Raw genomic sequence first — 22,158 nt, 5'->3', positions numbered from 1 at the left:
TCTTCTTTTTTTCTTCCCAGCTGTAACCATCAGTTTATGTAGGACAAGAAAGGGGAGGATGCTACTACACGTGCAGGCTCATGATAGGTTCTCTAGCCAATTACTGGAGCAACAAATAAGGGAAAACACATGTAGAGTACACAAAGTAGTATAATATATTTTTAGGTATCTCTTGCTTGACTATTACTTGTTTCTTAGGATTTATCCTGCTAGAATTCAAACTCCATGAAAGCAGGGACCTTTATAGCCTTTGGTCCGTATATCCAGAACATTGATTGGCTCAAAGTGATGCTCAATAAAATATCTGTTGGATGCGTAAGTTTGAGGAAGGTAGACTTAAAAAATAATAATAAAACAAAGTTAAACAAGTTTCTCAATTAGAGGGCCTCTCAGAGCAGATCATATGTGAGTTTGCACCATATCTCCTATAACAAGGACAGTTGGTTATCCAGCAAGTTTCAAACACATTGTGCCACAAAACCCCTACTTTCTTTCTTTTTTTATCCTCGCAAAGCACATTCCTGGGCTAATGTTCTCAGGGAACAATTAGAATATCATTTAACCCCAAGGGATTATTTGGACTCTGATAACCAGAACTCATCCAGAAAGTTCCATTCTGTTCCACGGGTCGAAATTTCCTATTGAGGGCTTAGCAAGAAATGTTAACTGTGTCTTCTATTGCACTACCCAACACCCACCCCCAGTACACTTCTACAGCACCACAGTCTCTGATTTCTGTTGAAATCATAAACACTTGCCTGAAAATTTGATGTCCATTTATTTGAATTTTTTCCTTAGAATGGCTGATGTAGCTTCATGTAGAGCAGTGTTTCCTAAACTTGGAAATACATTTTAAAGTGCCTAGGGCTCGGGCCCTGGGCAACGCTTTGTGTCTGAGTGTGAGTGTGTATGTGTGTGTGAGCCCACACATGTACACATACGTGCATGTCTTTACAAGCTTCCCAAGTCAGAGTAATTGCAGCCAGGTTTGAGAACCAGGTCTACGGACATTCAATCCTAGCCAAATTTCTTAGTTTTTATTCCACTTTCTTGGGTGCCACTGGCAAGCTAATGATATCCCTACTTCTGATTTCTTGCAGAGGGAACAGCTAGGTGATTACTTAGATACCCCTCCAAAAGATCTGATTTTTTCAAAATGAGTTTAAGTCCATAGGTTTAGATAGATACCACCAACATGATCATAAGGCTTTGGGAGGAAAGACACAGTGGCAACAGACAGGTAAACGGAATGGGGAGGAGGGAAGGTTGGCAAATGGGGGCTTCTCACTTTTTACTTGATTCATTTCTGAGTTATCTGAATTTTTGAGAACATGAAGAAATACAAGATAAATAGTTTCTATTAGGAATAAAAATACCTTGATGGGCACATTCAAAATCTTTAGCAGTCATTTCTTACCAAGGGTGAGCTTTCAGAGAAATGCTGAGGAGGTGAATACGGGACATTTACTTAACAGATTTCAAGAATATTTTGATTTTTAATAGGACTGTATTAATTTAATAATACTTAGTAAAATAAAGTAAGACAAAGACATAGGAAGTATGTATGGTGACAAAACAGGCAGAAGTATCATTTAGCAGCACACTGGCTAACTTAAATAACTTTCTAATATCAGTGTCACTTGGAAAAATATGCACCATTACTAGTAATTAAATATGTTAAACTGAAAGCTTATATTGTATTTTTTATTCCATGTGTTGGAAATTTTTGTGTGAAATTCATAAGATAACAAAGAGCCTACTTTGGATTTCAATATTTAATGGGAATCTTTTCAGAATGTTTGTGAATGAGCCATGGAATAGATGTTACAATGTTTTATAAATGAAAAATCTGATGCATATTACCAAGTTTAAATGGTATTTTCACTGCCTAGGAGACTTTTCCAATTAGCTATGCAGATTTTTTTTTTTCATACCATAACAATTCATGAAGTAATGCATGAAAAGTTTCCTCTCTTTCTTCTTTTTAAGCAGTTTTATGCCAAGAGCATGTATATCTTCCTCTATATTACAGGTTCTGAACTTCGCCATGTGTCAGAATTACTTAAGGAGCTTTTTAGAAATGCAGACTTTTGGGCCCTGTACTGCACTCATTAAATCTTTGGGTGGTGACCTGGAATCTGCATTTTTAAAGAGTACCTGGCTAATTCGTTTTTTTTTTTTTTTTTTTTTTGGACTTTGGCTCACTGTTCGAAACTTCTTCTGATTTGTTGATACATCCTGCTCTTTCCTCCTCCCTATTTTATCTCGGAATTTGTCAGAGAGGCAAATGATGTTAGGAGAAGAATTCATTAGGGCTAACCTCAAAAGAGGTCTACGGAGCACCTGGGTTCTATGTTATCATCTCAATGTCTTAACATGATGGTTTGTGGCTCAGTCCATGCAGTACCAATGTGTTACGGAGCTTTGATTTTTGCATAAATCCTGTGAAGTAGCCTTTATTGTACCCATTTTATAACTGAAGAAAATGAAAATTATTAAGGTTAAGTTATTTGTCTAAAGTCACACAGCTAGAAACTGGCAGAGCAAGGATTTAATTCAGGGTTTCTCTCACTCCAAACCCCATAATTGGTCTAAGTAACGAAAAGGTCTCACTCCAATGGAATGTGAAAAGAAGCAGCTCATTGCAGAGGGAACCTGATATTTACATAAAGCTTTTTTCCTTTTTCTCAAAATGTACATGTTTACATTTCTACAAATAATGCAACTTAGATTATGGCTCAACTGGGACTCAGCTTTACAAACTGGCTTTTATAGACAAAGGATTATTCTATTAAACTTTACATTTTTTCAAAATTATTGGGGTAGAATAAAAATAAAAGATAAAAATGCAACAATCAATGGAATTCTTCCATATAAATAGCAACCTAATAGACATGGAATATAAACAGATACATCATTATATCATCAAATATGAAATATCTAGAAATAAAATTAAAGTTATGTGTCTTATATGGTAAAATTCAAAGAGCCTTCATTGGTTTTTTTTTTTCATTTAGATTTGAGTTTCAAAACTCAATGAGGTGTTCATATATGGTACAGAAATATATTCTAAGATAATTTATGGAGTTAATAAATAAAAGTTTTTGACAGGATTTTTAGTATTCACAAAGCGATTCTAAATTTCATGCACAGGTGTAAAGCATTAATTTATTTTTCAAATATTAATTGAGCAACTCTTCTATGAAAGCCAAGACAGATAAAGGAAGATGCCCATATGGCAGTCCATAAGGGGCTCTAAAACATCACTGTAATTAATCAAAAACATGGTGCCAGTTATATATGGGTAACAGAGCAGATTTTCTAAGTACATGTAAATTGGTCCAGATCCCACCAAACTAAACAGTAGATCTAGTGAAATTAAAAGCAAGACAACAAACAAAAAACAGGCATGAAAATCTCCTTGCCATTACTGTACTCTCTTACTGTGAGAATTCTGATAACCTAGATGTGACCCACGTAGGATCTACTGCCAACTACAACTCATTTTGACGCAGTCAACTGACATGTACACACCAAATACATCATTGCAACATGCTGTCAAATGAAAATCAGTTCTTTATTTTATGATGCCAGTTATAAATCTTTGACAAGTATGTCTCCTAAGATTTTGTCTAGTCTAGAAAAGTGCAACAGAAAAGCTACAAAAAAATAAGAACTGCTGAAAAGTGGGAAGTGGTTTGCTAATGTGAGCCCTGATAGAATAACCCAGTTAGAACAAAACAGCAATAACCAGATAGAAAACCAGATAGAGTGACTCTTAAACATATGTTGAACAAGATATCGTCACTGTATCTATAAATGTCGATACTATCTTTAGTGAGTGGGCATGTAATTCTCATTTATTATAATACAGAAACAGCAATGAAAGTACAATAGCTAAATTAAAAAGTTAAGTTTTGTTCAGTGCACATAATAAATTTTAATTTTAAAAATAAAAATGCATACAATTTTATCAATATAAAATCAATTTTGCCCACCCCCTAGAAAATACTCAATATGCTTAAAATATTTATTTGAAGAGGCATCAAAGTATTAGCAACAGCTCAGTTAGGTCCCATGTGCCAGTTAAGATGTAAGAATCTGTGAAGACACGAAGGTATAAAAATAGTGAACAGGCCCTTTTAGCTTAAAAGACTTCAAATTCTCAAAAAAAAAAAAAAACAAAACAAAAAAAAAACAAAGATCAGATAGCAAGTGGTAAACATGTGAAAGAGCCTTGGCTATAGTCCATAATGATCACTGAGACATAGAAAGAAACTGTTATATGGAAGATACATGGACAGATCATTAGATTTGAATTTATTTTAGAATAATATATGCACAATTTTGTGGCAGTCTAATTTTTTTCTTGATATGGAAAATGACAGTTAACCTTAAAAAAATTAACATATGGTAGCAGAGGGCTAATTCTGAACAGCCTTCCTGCTAAAAAAAACTGTACACAATTAAAAAAGAAAAAAGATCGGAGAGCTAAAAAGACAGTAATGTAGTAAATGTTCAATATCTGTGAGAAGAAAACCTAGAGAGATGAGCCCTGCATTTGAAGCCCTTTTCTCTTTGTAGACAACTAAAGGATTCTTTTAGAGGAGAAACTGAGGAATGGGAAGCTAAGCAGAGCTTTTGACAGCTTCATACACTTAGGAAAAATATTTTAGTTCCAGACCCTTAAAGAAAAAATTAAAAAAAAAAAAAAAAAAAAAGGAAGGAAGGAAGGAAAGAAAGGGGGAAAAATTAAAAGAAACATTGCTCTCTACCTCAAATCACATGTAAACAGCAATTCCAGGAAGAATGTAGATCTAAATGTGAAAGGCAAATAAAGCTACTGGAAGGTAACATCACCGAATATCTTCACAACGTTGAGGAAGGCAAAGATTTCTTAAACATGGTACAAAAAGGACAAACCATTAAAGAAAAGATGGACAAATTGAAATGTATTAAAATTAAGAACTTCTGTTCATTTAAAGTGAAAAGGGAAACCACAAAATGGGAGAAGATATTTTAAAGTATAATAGTATCCAAAAATACATAGAGAACTACCAATCAACAAGATAAGACAAAAGCAACATGTAAATGACTAATATATCTAGGAAATGGTATCCAACCTCCTTAAGTAACAGGAGAAATACAAATTAAGACCACAGTGTGAGAGTTCTGCACACCAACCAGAAATGGCTAAAATCAGAGGAAAAAATAAAAAGCCAAAGTAAAAGAAAACTAACAATATTGGGAGTTGTCTATGTATGGAGCAGATGGAATTTTTATACAGGACTGTTAAGAGTGTAAACTAGTAAATCTCTATTAAAAACATTATACTACAAATATTTTATGACCCAGCAATTCTACTCCAAAGAATGTACCCAACAGAAAAGCAGGCACTTGTATACCAAAAGACATGTGTGTGAATGTTCTTGAAACTTTATTCATAATAGTCCTAAACTGAAAACAACTCAAATGTCCCACTGTAGAATGGATAAAACAAATTGAGGTCTATTCATATAATGAAATTCTCTAAAGCAATGAAAATAAATCAGCTAAACCTATATACAACAACATGGATACTTTTCACAAGCAATAATGTTGACTAAAGAAGTCAGACAAAAAAAGCAGATACCACGTGAATTCCTTTTGTTTATGGTTCAAACAAGAAAAATTAGCCTATGATCTTAGAAGGCTTAACAGTGATTGATTTGTAGGAAGAGGATGGTAGATCAAGAGGCACATGAGACAAAGTGTTTGAGATACTGGAACCTTCTTGACCAAGAAAAAGCCGTAGACATATGCCTTATGGTTTTGTCTGGATGTATTGAACTTCGATGTAAAAAGTTAAATGAAATCATCATGCTAACCACAGAAAAGAAATGTGTCCTTAACACTTTCAAAGATAGTTTGGGGGAGACAACCAAGATTTACATTTTGCAAGTATTTATCCTAAAGCAAGAAGAGAAGATTTTGAAGAATACCTCATTAAAATTGTACTTTCCACTTTCATGATTTTCTATAGATCATTAAGAACATGATGAGAAGTACCTTTCAACTTCGTATTTTAGATATAATATAATTTATCATGCATTATACCATAAAGAGCTCCGTTAGCATCTTTCATTTTGCCATTAATACTACAAAGAATAATGGCATTCTTATGACCGTTACCATTAAAATATCTATTGTTCAGTGCTGAAAGAAAACCACTGAATTCTCCACTAGGGACGTTATAAAATTTAAAGTAAAATGTTCCTCACATCCCTTTACATTCTATTGTTTTTATACAGTCATTCTAATATATTGATTAGTCTTCATAATGCTTCAAAATGCCAATTATTTATTAAATGAATTGTTAATAGTTTTCCCAAATGGAAACTTAAATATGCATTTTAGAGAAAGAGATTAAAAATCAACCAATCTTTCCAAACAGATTAAAATAAAAAGCTTGGGTATAGATCAATCAACCCTTAAGTATTTTTTTTTTTAGTTTAGAGTCAAAGACTCTCATTTCAGTCCCTGAAGTCACGGATACATTATTTAACTAATGACCATGATCTTCATGTAAATCATGAGGTAAGCATTCATAGATACTAGATGCTGGGAGAAGCTATGTTACCTCCGAGGCATGCCTAATTGTGACACCAAACCCTGGAAGACACAAAGGTTAATGACCTCTAAAGTGTTCTTTTTAAAGTTACTGCTGACTTGAAATTTCACCAACTATTTTTAGAATGCACAGACAAAAATACAATGCAGTATTATTTGGGGGTTGTTTGACCTTCAGGTTCCATATAATTTGGTCACACGATTAAAGTTTCATTACACAGAAAGCCAAAAGAGAATCTGCTTTATTTACTAATATAACAATCAGGGAGCAAAATCACAGAGGTTTTTTAACCTATTATTCACCAAAGAGACAAACTCACCTGTCCTCTAGGGACAGAGGGTGATAAAAATGCACACCGCAAACACTGGGTTAGAGACCAGAGAGAAAATGTTTATATTTCAATCAATAATAACACTTGCTTAGTTGCATTGCTTTCTGAAACACTGCCAGATGTACCAAAACAATAAAACAAACCAGTAAATGGTTCACATTTTCATGGGTACTTGATGTAGAGAAATGGAACAGAGAATACAGAAAACTTGAATTCCTAAATGCATGCACTCCATTTTTAATGCTAGGTTGTCTGACATTTGGGAAATATTTCCTCAACTCAACAGAGACAACACAAACTTAGGGGCATTTAACCATTTATATAATGTTCAAACAAATATCTCTTTTACTGTTGGAGACAATTTTTTTCAAGCACAATCATTATTTCAACAACAAATGAATATTGCCCTCTCCCCCTTAAAAGAGGAAATTAAGGATGCTCATTTACACCTTAGTGTGATCTGGAGAAAATCAGACAATCCTGCCTCTAACAGTTGGTAGTTGGGGAAACGAGTCAGATATATTCCTAACCTCAGTTTCTTCATCTATAAATTGGGGATAGAAATATCTACTTCCAAAGTCTGAAGTGTGCATTAAGTAAGATAAGGGCACTAGTATCTGCCTGGTTCAAAATAAGCCCTGATAAAGAGCTGTTGTGGTTGTTGCGTTGTGTCCTGGTTGTGTCATGGCAGAAGGCACACTGTCATGGAAGCTTATCGGTCTGACTCTGAATGGCATTTTTTAAATGTTAAACTTTGGGTTTAATATCTGAGTCGTCTAGCCCAAGAATCAAAAGAGATACATCAACTCCTTTAAAAGTACTTTGATCAAATGAGATGAAATAGTTTCAGTGGCTGAGAGATTTCAAATGGAGTCGAGAGGTCACTCTGGTGGACATTCTTATGCACTGTATAGATAACACATCTTAGGTTTTAATGTATTGGAAAAGCTAGAAGTAAATACCTGAAACTACCAAACTCCAACCCAGCAGTCTGGACTCCTGAAGACAATTATATAATAATGTAGATTACAAGGGGTGACAGTGTGATTGTGAAGACCTTGTGGATCACACCCCCTTTATCTAGTGTATGGATGAGTAGAAAAATGGGGATAAAAACTAAAGGACAAATGGGGTGGGATGGGGGATGATTTGGGGGTTCTTTTTTTACTTTTATTTTTTATTCTTGTTCTGGTTCTTTCTGATGTAAAGAAAATGTTCAGAGATAGATTGTGGCGATGAACGCATAACTATGTTATCATACTGTGGACAGTGGATTGTATACCATGGATGATTGTATGGTGTGCGAATGTATTTCAATAAAACTGAATTTAATAAAAAAAATTGCAAAAAAAAAAAAAAAGTACTTTGATCAAAGTGACAATTCCATTTAGGAAATAAAGCCAAATATTTATTTGAGTGTCGTTTACCATTTTTTAAACTCAAGAAAAAAGTTATCAGAAAAACGCTCCCAAGGAAAGCCACTTAAAAATAAGTTTTAATTTCTCTAATGCTGAATTTTATTTCCGTTTAGGTAGTTTGAGTTTGAATATAATGTTTGGAAGTAATACTTCAGATGTTGTAATTATCGTGTCATGCAGCAACAGGAGGTTCTGAAATGTCCATATGCCCAATATTGCTCCTCTTTCCAATGCAAATAAGACCAGTCAATTAATATTTGAAAAGAATTTTTAAAAACTGTAATCAGCTCAAACAGAGATAACTTTTTATAGATATTTGCATGCATCTACCAAAAGTAGTTTATAAAATATATTACATATGGTTTTAATGATACCATAAATATACTTTAAATTCTGCTTGTTTGAATTTTAAGAAATTACAATATTTATAATATATAAAGGCACTGCTGATAAAATGCCTGGTTGGTCTCTATGAATGAAATTAAAATGAATGAATTTGAAGGCAAATTATACTAGCATTCCAATGACACACTATCAGGCTTATTAAAATGGCCTTATATTTATGGCTTAAAAAAAACACAAAAAACTATTTACCTTAATGAAACAGGTAGTGTGAAGTCTATGGCGCCACAGATTCAATTTTGCTTTGAATTCCTCCAAAACAGCCACAAATTCTTAGGCTACAAATGTAACAATTATGAATGAAGGAATAACAGAAACAAGGACCCACTCTGGCTTTGTTCCCTCGCTTACGAAAGCCACAACCCTCTGAAAATAGGAATTAGTGTCCTTTCTGAAATGTACACCTGCGACAATTCCTCAGGAACTCAAATCTTGACGGAGTGACGGTGGATGAGGTGAAATCACAGAGTACATGTTCGGAGACTGGGCTTTGGAATCAACAGTCTTTAATTTGTATTGCTCTTATTGCTTAGTAATTCGTCTTTGGAAAGTTATAGTTTTTATTTACCTATTAGGAGTAATAAACTGTGTTTTTCCGGTTAACAACTGGAAATTTGAAAACTGACAGGTATTAAATGATGTCAAGGAATTAACGTTCGTTTTTTTTTAGGTTCTGTTTGAAGGAACAGCTTTACTGTTTAGAGATTCATACTGAAATATCATAGAATGGAAAGTCAGGATGTCTGGGATTTGTTTTGAAAGAGAGTGTGTTGGGGGGGCTGTCTACTTAGCGATATGGAGTGAGTGTGGGGCCAATTGTGAAGATGAAACGAGTTAGGGAGTATAAAGAGCTTAGTAAGAACTAATATTTTCCTCCACAATATTCCTCTGCTTATCTACCATAGGACATATTTTTTAAATTTCCTCCTGACAAGCAAGAAGCTTATTTATTTTTATGTGTGTAGTTAGCTTAATAGCTCTTGCTGCACCACAAAAAAACTGTTTTATTTAGTAATCAAGATTGATTATTGTATGTTACAATTATCAGTTTCTGTAAGTCATACTCTTTAGATATGTAAAAAAAGTATAATTTTGGAACCATTCACATGCTACAAATGTTTCCAAATTAATTGATTTAGAATCTGATGGTATTGAAAAATTACAATTCCCAACTTTATTTTGCTGAGCCATTATATTGGTCAGTTGTAAACAACTATAGGGAAGGAGTGAATACAGTGCTCATGGATTTAAGGTGATCTCTGGAATAGTATGTTATGCTAAGTTTGAGAGTTGTAGTTATAAACTAAAAGAGAACCACACTGAAAAACACAATTCTGTCAATGAGAAGCTCATTAACAACTGCACTCAAGAAATCTCAATTCTGTGTCACTGTATATTGAGAATTCAAGGAATTCAGTTATTATTTTCTTACTTGAACCATATTATTACACATTTATGATAAATTCTTTGTCATAATGTCTTTGTCATAAGTTCTTCATCTCAAAATATGGGTGCTTGCAGAGAATAATCTAGATTCTTGTACTGTGGTATTTCAGTTTAAAAGATGTCTATTCATTGTACTAAACAGTTTCACAGATTTTAATGCTCACAAAAATGTTGACAGAGCCTTATATAAAGACATCAAGTGCTGAGCAACCTAAGGATGTCATAAAGCTTTCCAAACACCTACACGTACTGGACAGATTCTATTTCAACACTTCCCCCACCCCCACCTCACGCAGGTAACCATATTTTAAGCTGTTTTATTTAAGAAGGGGAATGATGCTGTATTAGGGAGGGCAATGGAGATGGAGATGCTGTATTAGGGAGGGCAATGGAGATGGAGTTCCCATTTTGGATCTTCCAAGGATCTAAGGCACTTGTGCCTGGGTTCCTTCATCCCTAGCATGGAAATGTGCCCAGATCACAACACTGCTTAAAGACAATGTTACTGAAAGTGTCTACTCTCTACCAGACCATACAAACATAAAAGTATTATTAAGCACATTGGCTTTCACTAAGATATGTTGCATATCTAAACTCATTTTATTAAAATAATTTATAATACACATTTTTGAAGACACTGAATTAATATCAACTCCAGAGCCATAAAATATGATTACTCTGGCACATACACTTGATGAAATATTTTGAAGCAATTAAAATGGTGAGCTTTGCAGACTATTGAAAAATTAGCATGCTCTCTTCATTACTGAATATAATTCATGATTGTGTGATCAGCATCCTTACTTATTTCAAAAATAAGTATAATAAGAAAAGAACAAAGATGATACATGAAAGTTTTAATAGTGGTTCTGTTAAGTGATGAGACTATAGATTACTTTTTTTACTTTCTCAAACTAGTAATTTTTACTGATGTGATTATAATACTTAAACATAAAAATGTAAACAAAAAAGGAAAAGCAAAATATTACATTTTTCTTCTATCTCTTCTTATGGTCTTTTTCCTTCACCAAAGCTCCATTTGTCCATTCCAATTTCCTGGGCATGATTAAACATGCTGGTTCTCTTCACTTCCTCTCACCATGAATTCCAGGAACCTCATAAGCATATCCCCAAACTGAATTTTGATTATTGGCAATCTGCTAATCACCCAATTCTCCAAATGCTTCCTAAATTTGCCTTCTGAGAAATCATCTTTTTTGATCATAACCCAGATAAAAACAAATATAGATTACTTTTGAATGCTTTCTACTTCACAGACTGTACAGGTTTATACATATTATGTCCCTAGAAAAAGCCATGTTCTTTGATGCAATCTTGTGGGGCAGACATATTAGAGGGGATTAAGTCGGAACGTTTGGATTAGGTTGTTTCCATGGAAATGCACCCCACCCAACTGTGGGTGATAACTCTGACTGGATAGTTTCCATGGAGGTATGACCCCACCCATTCAGGGCGGGTCTGAATTAGTTCACTGGGGCACTGTATAAGCTCAGACAGAAGGAGCCAGCTTGCTACAGCCAAGAAGGACACTTTGAAGAACACTCTGGAACTGAGAGAGGAGCTTCAGCTTACAGAGACATTTTGGAGAAGGCCGTTGAAAGCAGACTTTTGCTCCGGACAAGCTAAGAGAGGATACACGCCCCAGGAGCAACTAAGAGTGACATTTTTGAGGAGCTGAAGCCTAGAGAGGAACATCCCGGGAGAAAGCCATTTTGAAAGCAGAACTCTGGAGCAGACACCAGCCACGTGCCTTCCCATCTAACAGAGGTTTTCCGGACACCATTGGCCATCCTCCAGTGAAGGTACCCGATTGTTGATGCCTTACCTTGGACATTTTATGGCCTTAAGACTGTAACTGTGTAACCAAATAAACCCCCTTTTATAAAAGCCTATCCATTTCTGGTGTTTTGCATTCCGGTAACACTAGCAAACTAGAACACAGACTCTAGACAAATCTCTTCCCATGCATTATCTCATTTCGTAACTTTTTATGAAAGGGATATTGTTAATATTTCCTCATTTTAGACATGAGAGAACTGAAACTTAGAAATGTGACGTGACTCTCTAAAATCACACAGTTAGCCAGAGAGAAAAAACAAACAAGAAAATGATAGACACTTATTTTAGTTTGTTTGGCTGCTCAAGCCAATAGCATGCAATGGGTTGGCTAAACAATAGGAATTTATTAGCTCAAGGTTTTGAGGCTAAAATACAAGTCCAAATTAAGGCATCATCAAGACTTCCTGAAGACTGTGGCATTCTAGGGGGGCTGCCAGTGATCCCTGGTCCTAGGCTCCCTCTGTCACACGACAACACACATGGTGTCCTCTCCTGCCCTCTCCCTTCTCCTCCAGGTTCTGTCGCCCTTCAGCTTCCTACTTCCTGTGGCTTTCTCTCTCTATCTGTCTGAATTTCATTCTGCTTATAAAGGACTCTAATTAAATAGGGTGAAGACCCATCCTGATTGAGGTGGGCCACACCTTAACTGAAGTAACCTCATCAAAAGGTCCTACTTACAATAGGTTTACACTCACAAGAATGGATCCAATTTAAGAGCTTGTTTTTCTGGGGTCCATACAGCTCCAACCCAACACAATGCCCAGCATTATTATTTTAAACAACAAGATCACTTTGCATTTGAAAAGCTGGCAAAAATCAGAAGGCTGGATAATACCAAGTGTTGGCAGGAATGTGGGAATATAGGGACCCTCATGAGTTGCTGGTGGAAGTATAAACTGGTGTTGCAATTGTTGAGAGCACTGTGGCACTTGGGAGTACAATCATTTATATGAATACTCATATTATCGAGCAATTCTGTGCTAGTTATACATCCCAAAGTAATTCTCACATAGGTGCATCAGGGACATGCACAAGGGTGCTCTTTGCAGGCTGGTGGCTGAGAGTTGACAGCAACTCAAGTGTCCACAGCTGGGAGAGTTGATCGGTAAAGTAAGGTAGATGCAGTGTGGAGTATTATGCAGTGATTAGAAGCAATAATGGTGGGGGAGGGGAGGATACCAACATTCTGTGTTTTAATAAGCCCAATAGGAGAGTCTAGTGCATGCTAAATAAAGTTTGAGAACCTCTGTACTGCATGAATTCTAGGGTTTCCTCTAGCATAAAATCTTTCTCTCTGCTATGTATATATATATATTTATATATGTATATATATTATATATCATGCATATTTAAAATACATATTTATAATTTTTATAATGCTATGATTGCACTCATGACATTTTATTCATGAAATGACAGATTGATGAATTGACTAAAACACTAGTGTTTTATGATTCAGGCCTTATTATTTCTGGCTATTTGACTGCTATGATTAGATAGATAATAGTTGCTATATTTTCTATGCCTGGAAATGCCTGATAGTGGAAACAAACCTGCCTACTCCATAGCTGATGTCTGCTGTATGCACATTCCAAAGCTTCTTTCCCCTGCTATTGTATGTTTTCCACCCTAGACTCCCTGAAACAGCCTCTGCTGTTTCCATCCGCAGTAATATTTAAGCCTTTACAATTTTTAAGCCTTTACAATTTGATCCCCTTCCCCATAATTCTCCTGACATTGATAGTTCAATGATCACAAACATTCTTTTGACTGTCATATCCAACAGCTTTTTCTCAGTTCTCATTGTTCATTTCTTCATCCTCCACCATCTCCCAACCCCACTCATGGATTCTCTGCTTGGAAACTGCTCCCCACACTCTGGACTCCTAGATCAGCTATCACCTATTGCATAAAGCCTTCCCTATGCCACAGAGGGTTCCTTGGGCTTCTCCCATAGTCCTCTGAGTCTCTGATCACATTTTAATAAAATAGAAGCCAGATTACAAAGTCCTGTTTGCACATCAAGTTGTGATAACCTCTATGAAAGGAAAAGCACCTTACCCATTACTGATTCCCTGTATATATCTCAGCAGTTACAACACACCACTCAATAAGTATTTAAGGAATAAATGATCATTTGATACTAAAAATTCAATAAGCATTCATTCTTATTATATATGTCACTATCAGCTTGGAATAGTCATTAGTCCTGGGTGAAAAATCAGTGACAGATTAAGCACACCCTTCTCTAGCCTCCTACTCAAATCCCACCACAGACTTGCATCCCCAGTCTTCCACTCCTGCCGCTTTCTTGTATTTTAAAGTCTTTCTACAGATCCTCTACAATCCAGTTGAACTGTTCTCAGTGCCCTCTCAGTTTTTCTCCACTCTGCCTCTGCTTGCAGCAAACCTGGAATACCTTCCAGACACTACCTTCCGCCGAAACCTCTATCTCCTACTTAAATTATCACAAATGCTCCAATTCCGTCTTTCTACTCCTCTCAGCCACTTGTGTCTAAGTTTCCTTTAAAACTTTTCATTGTTTCTTGTGTGTTTATTTCTGTACTGATTTCATTTTATAATAAATATTTTCTTTTCTTTTCTTTTTTTTTTTTTTTTTTTTGCTGGGTGGTCATGGGCAAGCTGTCACACTTCCAAGAGACGTGGATGTCGTATCTGTAAATTAGGAAGTATGGTCTCTCCTATCTGCTCAGTGTCATTTTGGGGATTCAGCGATTTGCATGTAGGTCCAGTAATACTGACTGAAACACAGTGTGCAGTCAGTATATTTATAATTATAATTATATATAATTATATATATAATTAATATATAATTATATATATAATTAAATATAATTATATATTATAAATAATTATAATTATTTATAATTATTTGTTGAATTAAATGGCTACCATGTGGATTTCAAGTCAAAGTCATCCCTTTTACTCTTTTAGATATTTAGATGCTTAAGTTAGTAATCAACGTTTGACCAAAGCAAAGATGCTAGGTGAATTCTACATCACAAAGTCATTTATAAATATATTTTATTTTTAGTTAAGGTTGAGATCTTTGCTTTGTTATGACTGAGATTGTTTTGTGTTCAACCACTGTTCCATTACACTCTATTTTCATAACCTTTAGCTTAAAAAGGGAATAGTGAAATTAAAAAAAACTTACATCAAGTCCACAGAAGCCCTCTAAGAATCTATTTGAACAACTTCAAAAGGTCAAAATCTCCCTAAACCTCACCTTAATCCCTTCCTTTGGCTTCCATTTAATGTCATTATGGTCATTCCTCAGGGAGAGACATGTGCCTCCATCAGAAGGAAACTATTTCAAACATACAACTTTCTTTGAAATGGAGGAATGTCTCGGGGCTCCTGTCTCACTGATTTGTTAGTTGTTCTGTTAGTTCACCATTGGCGAAGATTCATTCATCAAGTTAGCTAGCCATCACTTTTTGAGAAAAGGTTAGCAACTGGGGCCCTAAGTAAACAGGGCCTAGGACCAGTTAGCTTTGGGGGAGAAGACATGAAAAGACGACTTTGACTTTGAGCATTTTCCCCGGTGGGAAGATATGAACAATGATGCAACATTCATCATGGTGGTTGCTTCTTCATATGTGCCATCTAGGTTTTAAATATCCATTCACTGACATTCCCTAGGGTTTTGTTGGTAAAGATAATGTTTTAATTGAACTAAATAAACATTTAAATAGTTACCAAATACATGTAAGTTTAGTTTCAATATAAGTATTTTATTTCAAAATATAACATATTTAAATCAATGTAAACTCTCATCACAAAAGTCATTTAAATACGTTACAGAATTTTTGGTGAAAGGAGAAGGGAAGAAAAAAACCTACTCACAAACCCATCACTCTAAAACCTAGAGGAAAGTTAACTATTTCTCTTGGCCCTTTGTTTAAATTATAGACTTATTTCTGAAATCATCATATAATTGTAATTCAATACCAGTAAGGACAATAGCTTTACATTTTTTACAGTTAAGTAGCATTTGAGGATGTATCTGCTTTTTTCAGACTCTCCAAACATTGTGAGTGTATGTACACTTACATATCCAACCTTTCCAATTTCAATGAAAGTAAAGGAAATAGCATCTGTGATTTGCAGAATAAACTCCATTTAAATAGACATGACTTAAATAACTTGCTCAAGGTCAACATGCAAATAAGGAAATACTCCTGCCCAGCTTCGTGCTACTACTAGGATCAGAACCTCTCATGATGAAGGTCAAATGATAAAGTGAATTTTATAAGGTACATATTTTCTTATGAGTTTTCCGGTGTTGTAGATGTCAGAGCTTGCTATAAAAAATAAGCATAACTTTCTCTCTGCTCCGTTTGATTTTTTTCTTGAGTGTGCCTGTTCATCTCCAGGAAAAAGTACATCTGGAGGAAAAATTATCTGGGGAAATATTAGACACACTAAACTGCTCACAGTCTAATAGAGTTTGTTTTTGTCAGAAAAAAATGAAATAAAGCAGTATGTTCACTACATTTTTCTCTGACCTCACTGAAGCTCCTAATGTTTATGTCATTTTATAGCTACTTGATAGATGCAAAAACAAAGGTTGTCTAAAGGGGCACGGAGGGCTTCTAGATTTTAGCTTTCTCAAGGCACAGGGGGCTGAAGTCTCTTCTTAGCAGGCTGATGATGCAGCTGAAAACAAAGCTGCCTGCTCTCCCAGAGAACCCTCTGCTCCTCCGTGTGGAACCTCTCACAGCTGCTCAAGCTTGCCATCCTCCCCACCTTCCCCACCACAACTCGCTTATGCTACCAACCTCTGCCAAGAACGTCCAAACTCTCCTCATCTCACTGCAATCCCAAAGAGGCCTTCTGTCAGGCCTTGACTAACCCCCAGTTAGGGGCACTCTGCATTGCTTTACAGACCTCTCAGCCCCCCTGGGGGAGCCCTCTGAGCCGCAGGACTGGGCCTCATTCAACTTTACATGCCCAGCAGCACAGCAGGAGCCCTGGGATCGGTGAATGCTGGCTGGATAAATACATGAATTCCAGGAGGAGAGCCTGGGCGATGGGGTAGGGGTCATTACCACTGTCCCCGAGGTAAATAAGAGTGTGGATAGGGATAGGGTATAAAGAAAGTCTGGTTTGGTGATTTTTTCCACCCTATTTTGTGGTATGACTAACTGTATAGATGATTTATTAATATTTCTTATCTAGAACATCTGAGGTCCTCAATTGTTGAGACTAATCATGGCAATAATAAGGCAATATCTGAATAATTCTAGGCTCTTTTTGTCCAACGGAAAACGAGTTGTAAGGTAGTTGGTGAGGAGGGTAAATTTGGTAAGGCATCTGCGAGTACTATGATGTGTCAGCAAGGACAGAATAAAGAAGAGCTCTATATCAGTGAGATTAGACAATTACGCTTGTTAAAGCCATTTCACAGGCTTACAGAGATTTAAATCTTTGTGATAATACTAATAAGTCTATTATGCTAAGATTCATTTTCTCAGATGAGGCAAGAAGCAAAAGTGATCACGACATGGCAATGTATGAAGCAGAATCTTGGGTTTAAGCTCTTTGGATTCCTTCTTCCCAGCACTGCAGCTGCAGCAACTGGCTCTCCTCTGACAATTCCCTCCATACCGTGAGACCTAGGGATATCTGTGCAAAAGGAACAGGCCTGTGCCCAGGTATTATGCATATGTGCAAGCTTTGAAAATTCAAACTACATGTCCATTTGCTATTTCAAATGAGTTCCTTCAAAAGGACTCAAAATTACATATATATCTATATATATAGATAGATAGATAGATATAGATAGATATAGATATAGATATAGATATAGATATAGATATATAGATACATAGATATATGTATTTTTTTTTCTTCTTTATGTTTGAGGCATATTTCCCAAATGCTAATACAGGCTAGAGCAGAACTGACAGTGTTTGCTGGAAAATAAATCTCTGTACTATGCATTGTGAGATGATATTTTTGTCCATTTCCTCAAGGATGTGTTCCAGCCATTTTGAGTAGCCTTAGAGTATGTTCTTTGAAAAAACAAACAAACAAAAAGAAGCAGAAAATAGGTCTGCAGTGTGAGTTTCTCTACCCTTATTTCTCTAGTAACCATCTTCTTTTAGGACTCACAAATACTGAATATCTGAGTTCATGGCTTTACAATAAGAACTTTGGTTTTAGGGTTAATGTTGGTTCTCCTTTTGGATGCATTATGTCTAGGAACATTTATTTAACATAGCTGTCCACTTAAAATATATTAGCATCCTTTTCTGATGACAATTGCATTGAGTAATTTGATACATCTTATTATTTAGGGACATTAGACGCAAGCTAAATCCTGTGGAAAAGTGCTATTCAAATTTGTGCATACAGATTACCTGGGGATCATGTTAAAATGCAGATTCTGGCTCAGTTGGTCTGAGGTTCTGTGTTTCTAACAAGCTCCTCATTTGAGCTGCAAGTCTACGGAGCAGGGCTGTCCAGACTTCATGTGCAGAAAAATCACACAGAGGGTTTGTTAAAATGTGATTATTAGACCCCATCTCCAGAGGTTCTGATGGGGTTGATCTGGGGTGGGGTCTTATTCTGCATTTCTAACAAGCTCCTAGGTGATGCTGATGCTGCCAGTTATAGATCAGACTTTGAATAGCATATGGCATAATCTAATTGGGCCACACTATGCCAGTCTGAAGTTTACTAGGCCAAGCACACAGTTTTGCATAACTGGACATTTTCAGATAAATGTTAGTGTGCTTCAGAACATTACCAAGAAAAGAAATTTCTACAAGTCAGATACAACTTGGAAACACTGCCACCAGTGGGAAAGAAAATTGGAAGTGAGTTGATTTTTCAGGCAGAATATAATAAAAGAGATACAAAACACAGCAACATTTGAGGTTATTTATGTTGGAAGAGTTGGCCACATACGACTCCATGTCACGTAAAAGGAAGGCACTATTTTCTGTCCTTACTATTATATTGTATTGTATGACATATTAAAATTAAAAAAAAAAAAGTCATCATGCTAGTTGCTTCATACCAACAAGAGCAAGGACAACCTTGCTGAGTCAGTTACTTGTCAAGCTACCACTCAGACTTTTGATTTGGACTGTCCTCGCTAATGAGAAGGACCAATCCCTGCTTAAAACGAGTAGAGATTTTATTTGGACCTGTTATAATATTTGGAGGAGACGGCAAAGACAGAGAGTTGAGCTTCAGTTCCTGACCAGGGTCCCTGGCTGGAGAAGCCCAATGTGCCTCTTTTAGAGAAAGCAATCACCAATCTGGGGTTTTAAGGAAGAAACAAAGACCCTGATAAAAGAATATGGTCCAGAGCCTTGTCTTCAGAATGTGGCCAAGACCACCCAGGACTCAAGGTAAAGACAAGAGAAAAACAAATGGCTCCACCAGATGAGCTCCAACCAATAAGACAGAACCACCATAGCAAGAGATGTTAGGGACCGACCAGTACCCCTGAGGCCTTTCTCCCTTCCAGATGGTTCTAACTGAATTCCAGCTTCCAGTACTGCATACATTTGCCTGAGAGCTTCAACCAGTTCCCAGAGCAGAAGGATGAACCCTTGACCAATGGCTGACCAGGGATAGAGGGCCAGTGCCCCAGGCTCCTACTTCTCTGGTGGGTAAGTCTGAGAATGCGATGTACATTTGGCCCCCAGAATTCCCCAGTGGGATGAAGCTCCAGTAGCTCAAAATGATCTCTGGCTTGATAACGCATCTTTTATTAGTTGCTTTTCCTTCTCTCTCCCCCTTCCCTGCACCCCTACTATTGTTTCTTGGGATCACCTTCCAAATAAATAACTTGCACTCAAATTCTTGCCTCAGATTCTACTTCTGGGTCAACCCAAACTAAAACAATGGTGAGTACATGTCACAGGGAGGCTTATTAGAAAGAATTCAAATATCCAGGTAGGCAAAATAGGAAGCAAAATTAGAATATCTGATAACAGTATGGGTCACCATAGTGAGATAAACAGGTTCCCACAAACAGCACTATGGAAGCACTAGATGGAAAAAGGGCTGCAAGAAATATTACAGAAAAAAATTCCCATGGTAGTGATTTGAGATTAGTTGCAGAGGAAGATAGAGAAACAAAGCAGACAGAGCCACCCACACTGATATGTTTATCTATGTGGTCTATATGACAATATTTGCATTTCCGGACTGCACACAAACTGAAAGCATTTTCCTGCTCCTTAGACTGGGCACTAATTTCCAGCATTTGAATTTCTCTAGTATTCAGCAATATCCATTTTTTTTCTTTCCTTCATGATAATATGTTTGTACATCCTTACATTCTATTATATACCAGAAAACGTTTTTGATGTTATAACATAATGTTTTGACTTATATTCACATATATAATAATCACTAGATATATATAACTTTTTCTCATTTCTTTTTGGCTAACTTTAAATTTATTCTTTTAGAATTACTACAAGGGCACAGCACCACTTGTTAAATATTATAATTTGAAACCTCAAGAATGAACAGTTATACACTGGAGGCAGAAGAGCATGTTGAGACAGCCTTGTACTTTGGAGACAGATACTGCCCCAGTTGCATAACTTGGGAAAGGTTTCTTAATCTCTCTGATTTTAGTTTCTTTGTATGTAAAATGTCAATAAATAATATTTCTGTTTGTGTAGATTTCAGTGAGAAATATGTTGATGTATATAAAATGTCTAGAACAGTTCCTGGCACAAATAGGCAATAAATAAATAGGTATATGTGTGTATATCCCAGGAAATCATTAATCATAGTACTAAACGTGGGCTTTCAGGTTTCCCATTTTCCCTTTATTCCATTTTCGTGTTCATCTTAACTTGTGTGGTTTGAATGACGTACTTATGAAAACATCAACACTCCATATACATGTTTTCTCCATTTGTATTTCAAGTCCATTTAATCAATAGTCTATGCAACGTACATTTCTAAAGGTTTTGGAACCACTTCATCACAGTTCCAATAAGAAAGAACGGTATTTTGCTGTATGGAGGAAAGTAGTTTTTGTTTTGTAATCAAAACTAATCTATACCAATGTTTGAAAAATGCTGACTTTCTGGGAGAATGAATTTCTGGCAGTACATGAGGTTGTTGCCTTTTTGAAGACGGATGAAATGAACAGCAAATGCCACAGGGAACTCTCCAGGTAAATGCCTCAGTAATGTTCCTGACACTAGAAGATGCTGATTTAGCTAAATACACAGGGTGGGAATTTGTAAAGTAATTGCTACCTACTTACACTTCAGGGTGATTTTTATGCATCCTCTCAAGTCAGTTCAATACTACTTTTCTAGATTATTTCACCAACATTAAATATGAAGTCTCACAAGGCAATTTCTTTTTTTCTTAGCACTGTAAAAATTGATCTTACTGTATTTTATCACAAAGGCAGATTATAAAAAAAATAAAGACGCAGAAATATTACTTGGTATATGGTTTATAAATACATAAAACAATCATTTATCTCAGACTCAAAGACATCAAAACAGTGAGATAGCAAAATCAATTATTTTAAGCCCTAATGCGGGATAGATGTTGGCTCCAAAGGATTTACAAAATCAATCAATCAATTTTATGAATAGCTGCCAAATTATACAGTGTGATTTGAAGACTAGAAATGAGCTTCTCTCAAAATATCATTCCAGTCCTCACCATGATGTTTGACGGTGTCATCTAAATATTCATTGCTGTGTCTTAATGGCTTTTCAGTCTTGCGATATCACCTTGTAGAATATTAATGCCATGTGGTGGGTATATTCATTTTGTAGGACTATGTAACAAATTACACAAATTTAGTGGCTGAAAACAACGAATTTATTATCTTACACGTCTCGAGGTCAGAAGTCTGGCATATGTCTCACAGGACTAAAATCAGGTTGAGAAGACGACTGCATTCCTTTCTGAAGTAGAGCCTTCAGACTATCCATTTCCATGCCTTTCCCAGCTTCGAAAGGCTGCCTGCATTCCTCGGCCCCTCGCTGCCTTCCTCCATCCTCAAAGCCAGCAACATGGGTCAAATTCTCACATCACTCTGACCTCCTTCCATATCCCTCTGC

General features: G+C 36.1%; 1 protein-coding gene across 5 annotated transcripts in view; it reads right to left on the bottom strand.

Moving 5' to 3' along the window:
* The window catches only part of CNTNAP4 (contactin associated protein family member 4), a 293,265-nt gene that overhangs the window by 140,146 nt on the left and 130,961 nt on the right, over window positions 1–22,158 (bottom strand). The gene's annotated exons all lie outside the window — the stretch shown is intronic.

The sequence above is a fragment of the Choloepus didactylus genome, chromosome 22 (genome assembly GCF_015220235.1).
Source record: "Choloepus didactylus isolate mChoDid1 chromosome 22, mChoDid1.pri, whole genome shotgun sequence".
In the NCBI taxonomy this organism is placed as follows: domain Eukaryota; kingdom Metazoa; phylum Chordata; class Mammalia; order Pilosa; family Megalonychidae; genus Choloepus; species Choloepus didactylus.
The sequence above is the reverse complement of the archived record's forward strand: the minus strand, read 5'-3'. Positions and strand labels throughout refer to the sequence as shown.